Source organism: Diospyros lotus, chromosome 6 (assembly GCF_014633365.1).
Source record: "Diospyros lotus cultivar Yz01 chromosome 6, ASM1463336v1, whole genome shotgun sequence".
NCBI lineage: Eukaryota > Viridiplantae > Streptophyta > Magnoliopsida > Ericales > Ebenaceae > Diospyros > Diospyros lotus.
This window is the reverse complement of record NC_068343.1, coordinates 17,159,009-17,180,336: the sequence shown is the minus strand read 5'-3', so window position 1 is coordinate 17,180,336 and position 21,328 is coordinate 17,159,009.

Sequence of the window (21,328 nt, the reverse complement as noted above, 5' to 3'; positions counted from 1 at the left end):
TTTGAGTTAGGAAATCAAATATTAGTTGGTATAAAACGACAAATAAACTTTAATTGTAACATGGTGGTATAAAACCCACCATTATACATGTCGGTGGAGCTAGAATAATTAAATCGACTTCTCAATAATAATGACTATAATTCAAGCTAAATATTCTTTGATGAAAAAGAACCCTAATTGATTAAGGGTCCCAAGTAAATTGTTATATTGATTGCTTAATCTCTGTTTTTTATCAAATAAAAGAAAAAGAAAACTTAATAAGAAAACTAAGACCTGCACAAAAATTGAAGTAAAAAGGACTTTTGCATGGCAACAACTTTTTTTTAAAAATTATTTTTCCATAGTTGGAAGGAAGAAAAACAAAATGAAGAATTATTTACGATATATGAATATAATAATAATATAATATAAGAAGAAGAACAATTATTTATGGTTTTTGGTCAAGAAAATACGACCTCCCTCCAACTCCAAGTCTCCAAACATGCCATAAAGGAGCCCATAAAGTGAAGAACGGAGGAAGAATGCGACGGGTGGTGGGATAGGCGATGGATCGGCTGATGAAGCCGAGTTTAGTCAAATGGATCGGCTGAAGCCAAGCCAAGCTTGAACGTCATCCATATGTTATGGGTTGATTCCATTGTAGGGCTGATGGCGATGAGCTAAAGGAGACGAAAGCGGGGGGAAAGAGAGAGAGGCGCTGAATTTAGGGGAAAATGTGAACTTAGGGATCTGCCCTGGGCTGAGGTCACAGGCGGCAGGCACAGAAGATGTTACTGAATACTGACCCAACCCCCCTAACCCTCACTCTCAGTTTCCCCTTCCTTTTTAGATGTGTCTTGGTCAAACTTGGCTGACGGACCACTCGTCCCCATTTTCAAATATAAATTTTTGTTTGTCCCTTTGCAACAGTCAGTCTGTGTTTTAGTTTGGGTAAAAAAAAATTCAATTTTGTACTTTTAAAAGAGTCAATAATTTTTCTTTTTTTATTTTTAGATTTATGCTAATTCATATACACATATATAGCTAGCTATTGGAGTTATAGTTTTAATAGTTAAAAAAAAATATCACAATTAAATATATGTAAATAACAATTTCTGATTTTTAAAAGTGATGTGTAAAAGATGGAAAAACTTGGTGGATCCAATCACCCCGCAGCGCTGTTGTCTTATTGTGCGGTGCTGTGGCAGGCGTAGATGCGGGGCCCACGTACGACCCACCGTGGGTCCCGCACCCTCCCCCACTTACCACGCGCCTCGCCTCTCGCGTCCTGATTTGAACTTCATCGGACCGTCAACTCCTCAAATCAATCTGTCTGCACGGCCCCACGGACGGTCCAGATTGATGATGAGATGCGCAGAGAGATCGATAAGAAGACCCTTTAGTTACGTCAGAGAGAAGAAAACTACTCTTTTGCCAAAAGGTATTGGTGGGTGGTGGGGGTTCCTGTCATCGGCCCGGTCTGTTCCAATCCTTTGGGCTTCTGTACTTATGTTTGGGCCCCATCTCCATCGTAGGGCCCACTTAAAAGCTCTCTACAGTTGGGCCTCGCAGTTTGGTGGTGGCCCAGTGCTGGCCCATCTCACCGATCCTGTCTTCCAAACCACCACCACCACCACCACCACAACTCTCTCTCCCTCCCTCTCCCTCTCTCTCTCAAACTGACTGATTATGAATTATATTAATTCTTTCTAGCGTCCATAAAAACAGTTTAAATTGGCTGTATTTTCTATTTTTATCCAAACAACGCCGTGACATCTTAATCTGAACGTTATATTATATAAAATAAAAATGAAAAAGTTTGGAACCAATGCGTTGCGGAAATCAAAGTTATATTTATTAAATTTAAGTTGAGTTTTAGTATATTTTAATATTAATAATAATTAATAACTATGATGATCAGTTTATAAATATGTAGTTCTGTATATATATATATAGCACATTTGATTTGATTTGGGTTTTGAGATCAAATAATTAGTCCTAAGACGCGAGAATTGACCATGCATGAATGCAATCAAAAAGCAAAGGAACGAAAACAAAAGCTGATGCTCCTTTTTATTAATTAATGCTTAATTAAGACGAGGAAGCAAAAAAAACAAGAACAAAACCCGGATGTGTGAACTGGCACCCTTTCTTTTTCAGAAGATGCCCACAGAGAGAGGTTAATTAGTTTTAGTTATTAATCAAATTAAGTTCAGAACCTATCCGACCAGCTTCTCAAAATATAACTCGATCGATCACAGACGACCATACCCTTGAGTTATATTATTAATTATTACCGTGCAAGTTAATATTCTGCGTGGGTTTTAAAATGAACGAGATTAACTGATGGTATTAATTAACGCATTAATTAAAGCCATGAAGACAAAGCTAGAGAAGTGACATTGAGATTTGATTAGAAATAATACCAACACCAACCACCAAAATGCATGCATGTTAGCATTACGAAAATAGGGTTCGTACGCACGTAATTAATACACGACGCAAGCGGGTCATTTCTTTTCTGTAATCAGCTGATCAGATTCTTCCCAACACACACCCTGGATTTGCTGGGTGTACGTAGAAAGAATTCATAATCTCAAGGGCTGTCCTTCGGTTAGGAAACATATATGGGACTAATTAACTCGTACTTAATAATATTAATAATAGCGACGCACGAACCTAAATCCTATATATAGTGACTGTTAACAATATATATTGATCACATTATGATTAATTTGCTCATCTTAATTACTGCTTCAAGCCTTCAAACATCATGTTTATGTTATAAGCTCGATCAAGCGCTTAGGGTTCATGTGTTCAAGTTGTTGTCTCCATTGCCAAGAAAACTAAGGAAAATAAAAACCCAGCTAGCTAGTTAGCTAGCTGGGTTTGGAATCTAGACACGAACTTAGCAGCTAGCCACAGCATTTCTTTTTCACAAAATACCCAGAGATTAGTTATTTAAATGGACCTAGCTAGGATTGGCTGCCCCATACGAGGCATCTTGTGTTTTTGTCAGAGAATATTAATTAATAGAAAAATTAATGGTCTAATAATAATAATAATAATAATAAAAAGAGAGATAGATATGTCCCAATAAAGAATTTCCATTGATTTGGGATTATGAAATTGATCATATCGTTTATACAAATCCCAAAGATCATTATGACATGAGCAGATCTCCAAGGCATAACATGTCTGCACTACGTTAGGATCCTCTTTTCAGTTCTTTCTATAGCTTAATCAATTTTATGTTTTATGGGTTATGAACAACTACAAGACTTGATCCCACTCTCACTGTGGGCCTCTCAATAGCTACATAATTTTATGACTAATTAGGGTTTTAAACTAACATAGGAATTTTTAATTTTTACCTAATGAAAAAACAAGATTAGGATTTGAAGTTTGACTCCATCGATTGGCTATGCTAATACGGCAAGTCGCATTGCAAAAAATAAATGGCCAAATTTGATGCGTGACGGCTCCGATAGAGACCAAAGTGTTCCTTTCTGCATTAGTAATCATATTTTGTAAGAAAAAGAATAAAAAAAATTAATATATATAACTCGATGTAAGATGATGTTTTCGTGTACTTTGTAAGTGACATGTCCCCACGGAAAGGAAAAGAGGCAAGAGAGTTGCAAAATTCAAAAAAGTTGAAAGCAGGAGCTCTACTTTCCCATCCATTTGATTGGTACGTGCCCTCTACAGGATAATTACAAACTTTTCATAGAAAAAAAAAAAAAAAAAACTAATCTGATTCATTCATTGCATTTATAATTAAATCACGGCTTGCTGAAAGTGCCACATAAATTATTTTATTTTAAAACTCGAGACCAAAATGGTAGATGTCCTTTTAACACTATTCAATTCAGTGACATTTTAATTATATTAATTAATTTTATCTACAATTAAAATAACTCTACATATATAGTCACCACACCATGGCTTAAATCGAATCCCCAATTCAAATTCCAAGGATTTTACACAGTTGTAATTTTTTTATTACAATTTTCAATAATATTTTTATGCAGAAATTGAAATTGCAAGGTAAATCAGTAAATAGAACTTGGCGTATTTGGAAATTAAAGTGGGTCCCGCGGAACAGACGCGTCCAGAAATAGTCGGGAAGGCGCCGATGGATCCAAAAATCGGCGTCTGAGACACCGACACGTTTCGAAAAGACGGACGATTCTCTGAAGAGGTGGGCCCCCTGGAAACCCGTGGGTGCGATTGACGCGCCAACGACAAAACGCGCTGCCGCACTTTTTTCCCGGGTTTGCATTTGTCGTGCTCGGCGATGTCGCATTCATCTTTTTCCCCGGAATCTCTCTCTCTCTCTCTCTCTCTCTCTCTCTCTCTCCTTTTGGGTTTATAAATTAATAATAATAATAAAAATAAACCGGCTCGAGTGTCGCTATCCAGCGTTGTAAGTCCTTCCACGCCACTCCGCCCAGCCCGAGCGTCACCGTTGGATTCGTATTCGTTTGGTTTGGCTCCACCGGATGCTACACGAGTTTCACGCTGTGTTGTGACACAATCTGCTGCTATGCTCCTATCCACTTCTTGTTTGATCGATCACGAGAGCGATATAGCCGTTGAATAAAAGGCCAAGTTGCACCCACGCGTCTTCTTGTTTTATATATATATATATATATATATTTTAAAATTTTATATATTCACACATACACATCTTGTTTTATTAATTTAAAGAGCCAACGGTGTGTCGGTTGCATGTCAAAATATGACACAATTTTGCATCTCATAATATTAATTATATTATTTAAATCAGAAACTAAAGTTAAATAAAAACAAAAGAGAATTAATAATTGTTGGCTAGAATTCATAAATCCCAACCCAAATAAAACTCATTGTTAGTGGGTAACCCATCCACAATGAGTTTTTCTTTTTTAAAAAAAAAATAGTAATGGGTATCTTATTCTGTGGGGAATATTTTAATATAAAAAAATATTATATTGATGAGTAGTGGAATTTAATTTGATTCACGTCATTGCTTGATTGCCACGTAATTTACCTTTCCTTCAAGTGATAAAACTCTTTATTCGGTAAAAAAAACAGTGATCAGATGTAGTGTCAAAGCTAGGCACAATTTATTTTGAAGTGTACCTACCACACGGTGAAAGGAAAAATTCTAGAAAGCTTAATGGGTTTATTGATTGAGTTATCGAAAGGGAGAAAAAGACGATTTTGCCTTCACATCATGCTCTTTCTTTTCCCCTCTTATGGATTCGCCCCGTTCTTACTGCTCTTGTCTCCCCTATCATGGTCGTTGTCATCGTCTCGTCACCGCACCTCACCTCGTCTCTCTACCATTGCCACTTTGTCTCGTCGACAGTCGATGCAGCGGCCATGACAAAGGAGACGAGAGTAGCAAAGGCGTATGTAAAGTCAAGATGATCAATGTTATTTTCAAACTCTTAGAGGTATTGTCTGCTATTAATTCAAATCTTTGGGGTACTGTAAGTGTAATTTTTTTTATATTTTAAGATAAATAATAACATTATTTGGTCATTTTTAAGTATTAAATAATTTAATACTTTACTTAAAATAATCCAAATCAAACTAATATAATATAATAGTCCAATTTAGCTTAACAATTTAGACTAATTAAATTATGAGACACCCTTAATCAAATGCCGTGAATCAAAAGAGAAGAGAAGGAAAATGACGAAGTGGAATAGAATAAAACGATCGAGAATTTGAAGTGGATTTGATTAGTGATATATATATATGTATATATATTCTTGTATCTTGAAATTATAATAATAATGTTAATTGCTACTAATAAAATACTATCTCACTTTCAGTCTCAGACACAAACTGCCAACGCAAGGCATGCATATACTAATTGTGATTCTGGAATTAGATGGAAGATCTCAAATCTTATAAAATAAGCAAGAACCAATTTTATTAAAACATTACCACCTAATTCATCAGCCTAGCTAGCTAGTTCTAGTTGCAGCCTTGAAGGTTAATACACATATAATAGGTAGCTATGTTTTGAGATTATCGTCTTTGTGTAATCTTTCACTATTTGGGTCATTGATTTCTATAGAAGAAATAAATTATAGGTAGAGATTTTATCTCATTGCGCAGGACAAGAATTGAACTTATGATCTACTAATACGAATCCCAACTTATCATGATCCAACCGTTTGACGTATACTTTAAAAATTATAATATATAGCTAATGTCTTCTACGAAGAGATTCAAGAGTGCAAGCAATCAAGCTTTCATCAACTCTGATATTTTATTAAAGAGTGGGTTATAATTCTTTTAATTAAGGCGTATTTGTGGATATCCATTTACTTAGACAACACACAATCTCATACAATCAAAGTTTTTATTTTATTACATGCAAAATAATATTATTCATTTTATTATATAAAGTAATTTTACAATTTTATATGAAAAAGTCTCTTTGTAACTCAAGTGCGGATGTCTTTTAGATGACATTGATGGAGAAATTAAATCTTTCGCTTATATATATAAGTCCCAATTTATGATTGACTAGTATTCTTCGTAATATCAATTAAATTGTTTTTTTAGGATTAAAATTTCATAATTTCAAATTATAAAAATACAATACTTGCAAATCGAGAATGAGAGACAAATACACATTAATGCAACGGCTACCCACATTTGAAAAATTCATTAAAAGATGGGAAAAAAAAAAAAAAAAAGGAGGAAGATATAAAGGAAAAGCAAAAAGACTTAAGATTTGTGCGACTTTTTTTTGTATAAAATACCCAAACATGGGCTGAGCATTTTGAGTGAACAAAGTGGAGCATGCCACCTTACATGCTAGCTGCCTCCCTCCCTCCCTCCCTCCCTCTAAGATCCCAAATGAATACAAGAAAAAAACGTGAATCAATTCAGAGGGGATAAAAAGTTTCCAACTTTACACTAATTAAACATAAGTGGGGTCTACACCATAATTAATTAAATTAAAATAAACCTATATATATATATATATAAGATTTAAGGATATTATATGCTGCTTATGGATTTAGAGTATACTACTCTAGTACTCTAGATTCAATCAAATTAATATAATTGGATGGATTATTTCATTTGAGTATTATTTTTCAATAAGCTGAATTTATTTAATTTTTGTTTTAAGATTTGATGGATTCTAATTCTATATTTAAAAAATTTTGGACCCAAAAAAAAAAAAAAAAGATTCTCTATGATGTGCGACGTCAGCTTCTCCACAACGCGTATGAAATTTGAAAAATGGGGAAGCCAAGGTGTCCACATCAACCGAAAAGGATGGTCCAGCCAATTCAATTGTCACAGAAATTAAAGTTACTTTAAAAAAACAAAAAGCAGGAAGAAAGAAATGGATTTAATTAATCGACTGGGATAAAGATTATTCCAATGCCATGCCACGCCACGCTCAGGCCTAGGAAGCTAGCTAGGGAGTGTCTGTGTGTGTAGTGTAGTACTGCCTTTGGCTTTTATTATTATAATTATTTTTGTGTGGCGACGTGGAAGAAGCTTATTGGGGGCGGAGATGAAAGCAATGAAATTACCTGCGGGATGATGAGCTGTCTGTCACCAATTGGTGGGAGGAACTGTCAACTGGACACCACGCTTTTTCTCCATTCCCTGTACACACACAGAGAGAGACAGATAGACAGAGAGAGAGAGAGAGAGAGTCCGTTTTTCAATTTCATCGTGATTGTGACCCCTTTTGGATGATGATGACTTGTTCGATCCATCACCGGCCCCACCGCACATGCCCCCACCCACTCCATTTATTTCTTCAATTTTCATATCAAATTATTGGGACCCGCCCACTCTTTATTTTTTTATATATTTAACCTTTGATAAAGTTATTTGTACATAAAAAGATATAAAAAACGTTTTACATAATAATAAAATGATAAAATTATCCCTACGATAAATTACCCAAAACACACATTCTCTCTCTCACTCGTGTCGCCCTCGCCCTCGCCGCTTGCCGATCGTTGTACCTCGATTGGTTTGGGTGATCGTCGGTTGCTGAGATTACGGCGGAGACAAGGCGACGAGAAAAGGAGACGAGGCGGCAAGATGGTGAGGTTGCAGCATAAGAAGCGACAAGGCAACAGTGAAGTTATAGGCAAGGGCAAGTCGAGCGGGGAGAAAAGGGAGAGAGAGAAGGAGGTGAATAAATCGTAATATTTTGATATCAAAATATCGTGATATATCGCGCCTATAAAAAGATTTTGTGAACCTCTTCAATACAATACAAATAGTGCGGTCCATTTAATCTTATAAAGTAGTCCCAATTAATAGTATCCCAATATCAAATGCTTAATTAATATGTTCTTGTATTAGATGCAGTTATATATATATATTATTTTAATTTTGTTCAATTTCAAGTCACGGGTTCAAGTTTTAAAAATAATTTTTTAAGTTGTTTTTTTCTTTTCATTTTTTTAGCAAAATATAAGATAAACCCTTAACATTTTTGTCCTGTTTTTGCTTCAAAATCTTTAAATATAATGTTTGCTTAAATATTAGAATAGATGATAAACTTTTGTAAGGAGAAATATAATATAAATATTTGAATCATTAATTTGATACTGCCTCGTTGGGCAGCCCATGCCCCCTAACTTTCAAGATTTTTCATTTAGCCACTCTAGCTTTTAAATTTTTTTCACTAACTACATAACTCTTAGATTGTTTAAACTATAGTTTGAATAAAATCAAATTGCAATTTTATGGCTTGATTTCACTAATAAAATTGGTTGATTTGGTTCCATTTATATATAAAAAATTCAAATTATAATGTATGATTTGATTTCAAAATTCTTTTAAATTAGATCAAATTGAATCCTGCGCGTTTTTATTAATAGGGTTAGGCACATCTAAAGAATCTTGATACGTTTTTTTAACGTTGTCGTAAATTTCTTTACCCCTTAATCTCAAATATATACATAATGAGGGACTATTAAATAAATTTTTATATAATTTAATGTTATTATAAAATATGTAATATTTTAATTAAACATTATCTTCAATGCTTGTTTTTGAAATTTTTTAAAAAATGGCAACATTATTAATTGCAATGTTTAGTTTCTATTTTTTAAGTGAAAAAAATGAATGCATAAAAATTGACAATAAAATTAAATAATCATTAGGCTATTATTTTTCATTAAGGGTCCATAGAAACACAAAAAATACAATTATAATATATTTCCCTTATCTTTTTATCTATTATTTCAATAAAAATGATTCAACCCAAGATTTCAAATCTCTATCCCCTCTTGCAATAACTTGATCCTCCGGTGTTTGAACTTTAAACACGCCTTCTTACTCTCTGCTCAACACATTACACCTTCGGTAATCATTAGCTATTGATACTTAGATTTTATTAACAAATAAACACCTTTCATCTTTAAAGGTCCAAATATAAATTTGAACTTTACTTGAGATTATTATTTTTATACGATTATCTGTCGTTTATGTCCTAAATTTTGGTAAAGAAGATAAATTGTAAGTGGAGATTTTGTTTTATTGTGCAAGGTAAAGAGTCGAACCCATGACTTACTGATACAAATCTCAACTTATTATGATCCAATCACTTGATTTGTGTTCTAAAAACAAAATATGAATCTTATTTTATAGTTAATCATTTATTGGAGGAATAAAATAAATATTATTATCTTCACATGATATGAATATTTTGATAAAGTTATTAGTGCGATGGATGGTTGACAGTCCATAATTTTTAGGGGGTGGGTTTCCTTTATTTTGAAGATCGGTGAACTTCACATCCGAAACTCAATATCGATATTTTTTTAACATTTACTATTGTTTTAATGGAAAAAGTGTGACAGTTTCAGACATGGTACGTAGAGATACTATGAATATTCCTTCTCTTTCGAAGTTCGTTTAGAAAGCATGGGAAAAACACTTGCATGTTGATTTTTTCAAAAGAATGAGACACTAGCTACTAGGTCTAATTAAGAACCTACCAATAGGTAATCCTAAGTGGGCATATTATAACTTATGGAAGTGTTAATGATATGATAAGCTCTAACCTAGGGTTTCATCTGTAAATGTGTCCTAGTCGTTCGGTAGTGGTTGCTAGCTAGTGATGTTTCCTGTAGCCACTTGTCAACCATCCTCTCATCTTTTGCAGCTCCAGTAAGATTCATCATTGACATTTTAACACTAAAAGAAATTCTCTGTCCCCTTTCCTATTACCGCCATGGCCACCCTTTTATTGGGATGGCTAATGTTTTCTCACCACTGCATACGTACGGATTGCGACCTCTTCCACACAGCCAACGACGTTTCTCCTTTCACAAACTTCACCCTGCTCGTTCTTGCTTTTCTCATTAACAAAAACCACCTCCTTTGCCCCCACAAGCATGGTTTGGCGCTAAAGTATAAAAAGTAAAATATGATAAATTAAAGATTTAAATTTTAGTTGCATCTTGAAAGACAATACTTAATATTAAAAGACAAATCATTTATCTAAAAATAGAATTATGGTGCGACCTATCACCTTTTGAAAGTAAAATATGGAACATTAAAGATTTAAATTTTAGTGACTTCAATTAGTGACGTCTTGAAAGACAAGTCATTTTTGTGAAGACAGAGTTATGATGTGTCCTGTCACCTCTTTGAAAGTCTCGTCCGCACGTCACGTCGTGAAGATAAGGTCTATAGAGAGGATAGTCATTTTTCGAAAATTCAACTTCAAATGTGTATATGTTGAGTTCGTATATGAATTTACATAAAAGTGCATTGGGAGGGAAGGTAATTATCCCTGAAGATTAGTTGGACGTAAACTCAAAAACTCCATATTAATAATAATAATAAAAAAACCAACTCCTTTCATTTAGCATCAACAGTTGAGAACCATCTACTGGCTTTGTAACATCTCCTCCTCGAAAATTATATTTCATTTAGCATCAACAGTTGAGAACCACCCACTCGCTTTGTAACACCCCTTCCTCGGAAATTATATTTTTTTTCCATAAACCTAGTTTTCTCAAGTAATCTATATGCTAAGCCTAGAAAGTGACATGGATCAAACCTAAATAATGAATAATAAACATAAATATGAAAGTAATAAGCATTTTATTACATCACTTAAAATGAGGTGTTCATTTATTACGATGTGCAAATCCAAGAGAAATCATAATGGAGTGCTATGAAAATTGAGAGAAATCATTACTACAGCATGCATTTTCTCATAAATTAAATCATGACCCTATCATTTGGGTTCAAAATTATTAAAAAGCCCTTTAACATGAAGCGGTTAAGCATGCATATTCTCCTTTTCTTTTCTTTGCTGCTGTAGTCATCTGACACATTTGAAAATGTTGCATTAAATGTTGAATCATTGAGAGGGTTCAAAATATAGTTTTCATGAGTGTGAAAGCAAAATGACACACTTTCTATTCTCCTCGTGTTTGATGATGCATGCAAGGATGAAATACCTTTGTGAAATCGTCATTTTATATAGCCTCTTACACGTACAAGCCAGGGGGTGGCAATGCCTATCACCCATCATGGTTAAACATACACTTGTCACTAAACATGTAGTGTACCATGACTAATAAAGAAAATGATCTATATACGTCCCTGACAAAATACATGTAAATGCATCCTAAATGACATGTATTAACATTAAACATGAATGTGAAACATAATTTTTTTTGGACGAACCACCCGCCTTGATATTTTTAAGATTTGTGTTGAGAAATTTATGTTTTAATTTATTGAAAAAATAATATTTAATAAAATTAAATATATTTTAGTAAATTTGGTTCTTTGATGCTATCTAAAATTTATTGAATCTCTATTAAGTTTAATGATATTATAAACAAGTATTTTGTTCAAACTAATCGAGTATATGTTCAAAACAATCGAGTATTTTATCTTGCATATGAAAACTAATCGAGTAATTTTTTGTTAATCGAGTATATGTTCAAAACAATCGAGTATTTTATCTTGCATATGAAAACTAATCGAGTGAGTTTTTGTTAATCGAGTAAGCTTAAGTAAAGCTTTTGAAAGTATTTTGTAAAAATTCCAATCGAGTATGTTTTGTATAAAATTGAGTCATGCTTAGATTATTTTCAAATTAGTCGATTACATGTATGTGTATAATCGAGTAAAGATGTTTTATAATTGACTATCATAATTTCTTACTCGAATATGTTATGCAATTTTCTGTTATTTCAAAAATTAATCGAGTAAGAAATTTTCATAATCGAATATCAATATTTTGTATTTGAGTAAAGTATTTTGATAATTGAGTATCTCTGTGATAAATCTTTTGAGCATCTTTCTAATCTAGTAAAGCTTTTTTTATAATCGACTAATGTATTTTTATATTCGAGTGAATAATCTTCTTAATCAAGTAAGGATAGGTTGGATGCTGGCTACTCCATATAATCGATTACATAACATATCCGATTAAGTAAGATTATATATTAGTCGACTAAATTTAAAAGTTATTGGGATATTTTTTGTCAAATTTTGAATTTTATAGCCGTTATTCAGATAAGAAAGAAAGGACATATTTTAACCATTAGAGTTTTATTTCATTATTTTTTGAAGTCTCTAATTATGTTCTCTTATAAAAGAATGATAAAAATATTTATGTGTGGTGTGCAAATGCTTTATCTTAATATCATACATATTTTTCTTGACTAATTTAACTGTTATCAGTCAAATCAAAAGAAGTTGTGAGTATGTACAGATAACAGGTGCTGAATAGTTTTTATAAAAGGCCAAGTACTGCTCGAGATAAAAGTGTCGTTATCCAATGAGTGCAAGACAATGTCGAGCTAACCTAACCCTAAACACAGCTAAGATGAATCCATTTTTAGGCCAAACCTTATTGCTTGAGTGACAACCCTTCATGCTCATATTCCTTCATTTCAAGTCATTATTTCGTTAAGCCTCATGTAGATTTTTTTGAATTAGAAATTAGGAACAAGAGAGTGGAATGCTTTATTATTCATATTCTCCTTATTTCTCTTGTCTATGGCCTCTTGTGCTGTATTTCTTATTCTTTAAGAGACTCTTTGTTTTGAGCTTTTCTTGTAAGTTTTCCTTTCAACAAGTGATTGTAAGGGTTTTACCTCATCTCTTGAAAATGTATGTTATAAGTTTTTGCTTTGTCCATAAAAGTAGAGGTTATGCCTCATCCTTGAAAGGCAGTGGTTACGGTTGAGCCTTTTGAAAAAGCTGGCGTTACTACTTAGCCCGCAAAAGCAAAGGTTATAGCTATTCCTATAAAAGTTGAGGTTCCTACTTAGCCTATGAAAAGTGGAGGTTTCAGTTAAACTTGTAAAAATTGTATATTGTTGAACTGAGAGGTGCTATGGCACACATCAAGAGAGAGGGTGAATTGGTTAATTTAAAAACTTAATTGAACTTAAAATTTTTTTTGATACAAATTGAGGTTTTAGTGATTTAAAACGTAAAGTATATATAAAAAGACAAATGTAAGTTCACAAAGATAAATATGTGAATCAAGTGAGGAATAAACGAATGCTTGGAAATATAAAGATACACAAGTATAAGAGAACACAAGGATTTATAGTGGTTCGATTTAACCCAACCCTAATCCACTACCTTAGCTCCTCATTAAGGATTTTACAAATACTCCACTAAAACCTCCTACTTAACCAAGTAGGCCCTCTAGTTCAAGACCAAGAAATTACAAACATCTTGCTTATACAAACAAGCTCTCTAGTACCTAGCTAGGAATTTCAACCCATTATTTCAATGAGCAAGTCCTCTAACACATCAAACTAGGAAAATAAAAGTGATACAAATGAAAGAGAGAAGCTAAGAGTTAACACTCTTAGTTACAAGTTTTCTCACAATAAAAACAAGGCTTAAGAATAGATTTACAATGATAGAATAAAGCCTTGGAGAAAAAAATATAACAATGAAAGTACAGACTCTTGTAAAACTTGAATAAATTGATTTGTAATCTCTAGATCAACTCGTTTCCGCCCGTTAGCCTTCTCAAGTTCATCCATAACTTGTATTTATATGCATCCCAAGAGCTTTACCAGAACTAGTCGTTTTTGAGCCGTTGAAAATTTGAAAAACTAGCCATTATGGCTTTCTGCGAAAAGAAATAGTCGACAGAATATAATGTATAGTCGATAGAATCAAGTAACAAAATAAGACATAGTCGACAAAACCATATATACCCATAGTCGACAGATCAAAAAATATGAAGAAAATATATACCATCATACACATAGATAGTCGACAGAGCAATTTTGGTAATCGACAGAACCAACACAATAGTCGACAGAAGCTTGGGCATAGTCGACAGAAGCTTAACACATAGTTGACAGATGCCAAGTATAGTCGATAGGGCATAAACACATAGTCGACTTTTCACAGGCATAGTTGACAGATCATAGACACATAGTCGACTATTCACTTTAGAAAAACTTAACACTAAACTGATAACATGTAAAAGAACACTTGATTGGTACAAAACATTATAACATATTTATATTTTTTATTGTTTAATTTATATTTTATGTAAATAAGAAAATACCCTATATTTGGATTTAATAAAAATATCTAAAAAATCAAAATCCATAATCATAAGAAAATAGAATTTTGGTTTTAGTATAAACTCGGGATTTAACAAATTTACCACCTCTAAAATACATATTTTCTATTTTTTGAAAAATTCATTAAAAATCATTTTAACACTAATTGATCCCTAAAAGCTAAAATCCCTTAGTGGATTTTAAAATCCTTAGTGAAAAGTTAAGGTAATGAACTAAGCTTATTAGCCGAACCACTCTAAATTGTTGTGTCTTGTGGTTTGCTTCTTATGTTTTGATAATATTGCTTTTCTCCTGCCAATGCAACATTTACATATTTGAAATTAGCTTATTAGTTTCAAGCAAATCAATTTATGTTCCTCATTGCAAGTATTAAAGTTTTTTTAAATTCACCATTTCATACATACTTCTCAATTGCATATGTTTTTCTTGAGATTTGAAGGATAAATTTTAGAAAAACAAATTGATTCTTATCGTTGCCATCATAATAGTTTCTTCATTCTTCTTTTCAAATGTAACCACCTTTATATATATATATATTATGTCTTAAATATGTTTGGAATAATCTTTATGAAAATGTATTAATGCATATAAACTTATATTGAACTGCTGTAACTCATTTTATGTTGTGAAAAATATTTTTTCATATCAATCATAATGCATATTTTTCTTAATATTACAAAAATGATCAAAACACCCAATTCACTCCCCGCTTGAGTGATCTTTTAATTTCTAAATGTTTTGAAAAATGTGTTGGCTTCAAAGATCATGCTCAAAACACTCTTTGGGTTCGAATTCCTTCTTGGACATAAGAATATTTCACTAAAATATTTTAGGGTTAATTCCCAAATTTTTCTTTATTTCCCCAATTTTTCCTATTTTCTTACATCTTCCCTTGCCTACCCTAGCGTCTTCCATCCATCTTTTTCCTTCTAACAGATGTAGCTCATGTGTGTTTGCTCCCATATTCTTCCCCAATTCCTCGTCCTCTACTAGTTGCGAACTTTATTTACTTTCTTCTTCTTTATTTTCCTTGTTCTATCCTTTTTGTCTTTTTTTTTTTTCAACCTAAGAACACCCAAAATTTGGTCATGGGCCTAGTTTTTCTAGCAACCTCAATTTTATGAAGAAAACCCTTTAATCCCTTTAAATTTCCAAAACAAAGCCCTATCCTAATTCTTCTCGATATTATCTTAATCTTAACCTAAACACGATTCCAAAACCCTTGGCCTTTACCTTTTTATAGCCACATTTCATTAGCCAAACCATTGAATCACATCAGTCAAATAGTTTCTTCCTCACCAAGGCTCATTCCTAGGCTAAATGATGCCTGAAACCCTAGCTAATAACCCTATTCCTTTGCATCATCAATGACTAGTTATAGAACAAGAATTGAAATGCCACTCTCAACCACGTCAAGCAAATTAACGTTTGTTGCTAGACGTGGGCAAAATGAGAAGGGGGCACAAGCCCCATTCTCTTTGTAACACCCCACTTTTTCAGGAGTGTTATAACTTGGGATAATTTTGGGATAATAAATTTTTTTCTTTCAAAACTAATTGCTAAACCATATCATTCCTTGTATTAATCCCAAAATTTTTATACATTTATCTCGAAAGATAATCATCATAAACATTAATTGAGGAAGTTAGAATCGAACCTAACATTGTAACATTAATCATAAATCAGTTCTTATATCATCATTTCTCAAAACGTTCAGAATTCAAAGTCACAGAACTTAAATACATGAGCTATATAACATATATTCAATTCATCATGCACTTTGCTAAGTATCATTTCATATCTCATTTATACTTGTTTCTGCTACAATCTCCATCTGGAATGTTTGAATATTCTAGGGGCAAAACCCAAGTTAGATGATGAATCATCTAAGAAAATAAAATATTTAATGCATGTGTATGAATGCAATGCACATATTATCATTACTCTCATATTTGGGTTAACCACACTTTACTATTATTCGTCATTTTTACAGTCTCCTTGCCAGACCGAGGTGTATGGATGTACCTTTGGTAAAACAACGACGCCAGCCCCTAATCCCAAACCCGTGCAACGTATGACCGTAAATTTCATCATGAATGTATGCATATTTCATTATAGCATGTAAATGCAATATACATGACGTATTCACAACAAGGCATGACAACATGATAAAATCATTTACATAAAATTAGATTTTGGATTGAGCCACTTACCTTCTCAAGTTTATCGGGATACCTCGATATTTGCGCACTGTCTCAAAATATGTGCATAATCTCGATTTGTGTGCTAATATCAAAATTTGCACAAGTCACTTCAACTTAAGCCTCAAAGCACCATAGTCATCATATTTATTTAAATAAGTATTAAAACCTATTTTTCCATAATTTCTTGCATTTTCCTTATTTTTCTCTCTATTTCTTCCTATTTTCCCTCAATAATCCAAACTAAATATTTCTCAAATATTTCACTATAACAATTCATAAATAACATTCTTGAATTTTTGAAATTTTATAGAAAATATTACTCACCTTGAAGGTTTATCTCTGGAAGTTACGGTTTCACAGCAAACAACCTAGGTTTCTGTAGAAAACACGAGTTTCAGTAAACCTAACATTTAAAACTTTTACATAAGGTTGAAGAGAATTAAATATGGGTCATAACTGAAATTTTTTTATGAAAATGGGCCCTACACGCGCCCTTTGAAGATGGCCTATGCGCTTTCACGTGTAGTCGTGACAACACTGCGTCATTTTTGTATTTCGGCCATATCTCCCTCATTTTAACTTCGATTGGACCCGCGTTTGAACCTTCAGATCCCTCTCTTCCCCCTCTATAGGAATATTAAAAAAAATTGGGCTTACCTTGCCTTTTTCCTGACTGTTTGGGACGAATTCTGATGAAAACCCAAAACTTCGATGAGGCTTTTTCTCCTTCGCTTCTCCTCTAATTCCTTCCCTTCTTCTTGTAGAATTTTCTCCCATCTCTCAAGATCAAGATCCTTACCTTAGAATCCCTCAAGCCTCAAACTCCCTTAGAATGATTTGAGAACAACTCACGTTCCTTATTTATAGATTTCTTGGACCAATCACATGACGCCACTTGTCCTTTGATAAGCTTTGGATTCCAAAGACTCAAAACTAGAATTGAATGTTGCTTGAAATCCAAAGCTAATACCCACGCTTCTTCCAAATGTTATTTTGACCCTTATTTCAAGTTCTCAAACTTTGATATTTTATCACATGGACTCCTAATTTAATCCTTATTTCATTTTGGTAATTCTTTAATTACAATTACACCCTCAAATATCAAATTAATTCTCATTGAGATACTTAAAATCCAAAATTAATAACTCAAAAACTTACTCGATAAGGACGATTTCGTCTCTGCGCCCTCTCATGACCTTTGTTTCATCTTGAAACCATCACAGGGTTGATCGTTATGAAAAATTAGAGTCTCCTCAGGGTTCCGTTGACTTCCCGGAAGCCTCTTACGATGATTCCATTTTTTCAGCCTGAATCGAAGCTGTATTTTAGTTGTACCGAAAATCGTCTCAATTCTGATTTCTTTTAATACCATAAATCCTATCTCGTGATACTCGTCGGGACCATATCTGTTTTCTTAGGCAATTACACTCCGGGGCATTCTTTGCAGTCGATTCGGTACGTATAATTGTAAGAAATTATATTTAAGTCCTTAATCTTTTGATAATTTCACCTATGACCCACGTTAAAATTACTCTTGAACCCTTTAGAAAATTTGGGATATTACATTCTTCACCTTCCCAAACACCTCCCCTGCGTGCTCATGCCAGGCAAATCTGATGCTGGCAGAAGAACAAATCTGTCTCCATCAACTTGTCTATTTTTTCTCCGCCAAGCCTTACCACTAGACCATCATGTCTTTAGTCCTAGCCTTGGCCAATGATGTTGACCTTACTAGTACTGTAATGCAGTGTTATAACTTGTTGTAGTGTTCACACTATAACTTTTGAGAATTATATTTCGACCCTTAGTTTTTGTTTCATTTTTCATTTTTCCCAATGAAACCATACCCCTTTTGAAAATAGCACAAAGACCCCCATGTATTGGGGGTTGCATTTTGTCACCCGAAAGCTTCTTAATTCCTCAATTTTTTTCCTAAATTTGCATATTTTCCCTACTTTTGACTTTTTCTTCACTTAGGCCCTTTTAAATAAATTCATTTTAATTTTTTCGAAAGTTTCCTTTCTCATATTTTCCAAATATTAACGTCCGAAATTTGCTTAATTTTTTTTTTTTTTTAGTATTATAGGATCCATCAGTCTCAATGCCTTATATTCTAACAATTACCAAGAATACCACCAAAAACACAAAATACTAAAACCTCAACAACTCTTATAACATATGCAATTTTTCCCAAGACCTTACTCAACCATCGTCCCTTAAAAATCAAATGGCAACCACTCTCTCACCATTGCTCCTTCAAAACTAATCCTTACCTTTCACCATCATCCTCATAGTTATCGGCCCTTACTATTAGTGGTGCAATGAATAAAGGAAATGTTGCACTATCACCTCTATAGAGATTGACATCAATGTTTGACTCGTGACCATTGAGTGCTTTTATCCCTCAATCTTCAATGGTTGGATTCCTAATCAATTTTATCACCAACTATCTCACTCTAACAAGTTTATTTTGACGATTTTTTTTACATGACCTTGGGTTCATAATCTTACTTTTGTTTAGGTTCCCACTTCAAGTGGTTGAGTTTTCTTTCTAATTTTAACACTTTTCCCCCTATGCTTAAAAAATAATCTAAGAGAGGGGGTGAATTGGGTTTTATAATTTTTTTTAAAGTGACAACTAAAAATTTTAGCCTTTTATGACTAGGAGATTTGTGATTTAAGATTAAATTGTGTTGAGCTGAAAATTTTTAAAGATAAGCAAATGGAAGGCATGCACAATCAATACAAGAAATTTTATAAAGAAAATTTTTAAAGATAACCAAATGGAAGGCATGCATAATCAATACAAGAAATTTTATAAATATTCGGCTTGCTAAAGCCTATATCCTCTTTCTTCAAGTCTAAGCTTGACTATTCCATTATACTAGTAAAAATGCCTTTTTAATAGGAGTTAGTAATCTTGATACAGTTTCTAGCTTTTTTATTAGCAACCTAACACAATTCTTAGTTTTTACAAGAAGCTAATAACCTAATACAACCTTTTGCGCAACAAGAACTTAAAGCTTGTAGCAACTAAAAATCTATCACAATAAATGTAAGGTTTTCCTCACTCTAATGATGAGTAAATCCCCTTACTTTAATGGTGAGTAATTAAAAACTTTAATGGATGCTTTATAGAGATAAGAAGAAAGTGAATTAATAATGAGATCCAACAATTTCAAGGCTTTCACATTAAAATGAACAAACTCCTTTGATTGTTATAAGATCTGGAATGTTGTAAGTGAGTTAAATACTTGTTTTTCTTGTTTTATATATGGGTAAATTTAACATATACACACAGGATTTTAAAAATATAACTATTTACTTACTAAATTTTGAATTGTTACTACCTACCCACTGAATTTTGTTCAACATTAACTATCCATTATCTATTACATCTTGTAAATGGAAAATACCAACGTGGCTAACAGAATGCGAAAAAATTTAACAAATACTCACTGAACTTTAAAAATGTAACTACTTACTCATTCGATCTCATTGAACTTTGGATTGTTATTACCTGCTCACTAAACTTTGCTCAATGTTAACCATCAATCACCTGTTACATCACCGTCTGATCTTGTAAACTAAAAATGCCCACATGGCTAACAGCTAGGCAGCGAAAGGTGAGGCACCAGGTGATGAAAGGGTCTTCTCTTTCTCTCTTCATTGCTCGAACAACGGTGATTGGCACAAGAAAGGCAATGGGGTGAGGCAGTGAGAGGTGAGGCGACGACTAGGCAAGGCATCGAAAATAAGGATTTGATTGAGCCAATTTGAATTTCGTCAGACGGTAATGTAACGGGTAATGAATGGTTGATGTTGAGTAAAGTTCAATGAGAAGATAGTAACAATCCAAAGTTCAGTGAATAAATAGTTACATTTTTAAAGTTTAGTGAGTTTTTGTTAAATTTTCCTAGGTTCCATTAGTCACATGGGAATTTTTCGTTTACAAGATGTAACGGGTGATGGACAGTTGACGTTGAGAAAAATTCAGTGAGCAAGTAGTAACAATCCAAAATTTAGTAACTAGTTACATTTTTAAAGTTCAATGAGAATGCGGTAAATTTACCCTTTTATATATTTATAGCTTTATGACAGTTAGAGACATTAACTCTCAACAAAATTTGAAATTCAAATTTAATAGATGTCTAGTTTTTTTCAAAATTTAAAATTCAAATTTAAATAGTGCTTTAGCTTTGTAGATGAAATATAAGTGTACAGGTCCAGACATGGTTAACAAATACATCCAAAAATCAATTAAGACATTGCAACAAAAAGGATCACAAATCTAAAAAGAGTTCAACATAACTCAATCTAAGAGTCAAATACTATTTTGGTGAAAAGTTCAATGATTAAGAATGGCATAAGCTTTGTTTGCAAAACCATTTTGGAAAATCTCATTTTGACCTCAAATTTTCTTATCAATTAATAGAGAAAACTTAACCAAATTAAGCATATATAAGACATTTATTGACAAATATATGGAATAAGTTTTCTTTAAAAACTAAGTTAAGCGACTCATTTAGTATACAAGTCATAAATTTTAGTAGACTTTGGTTG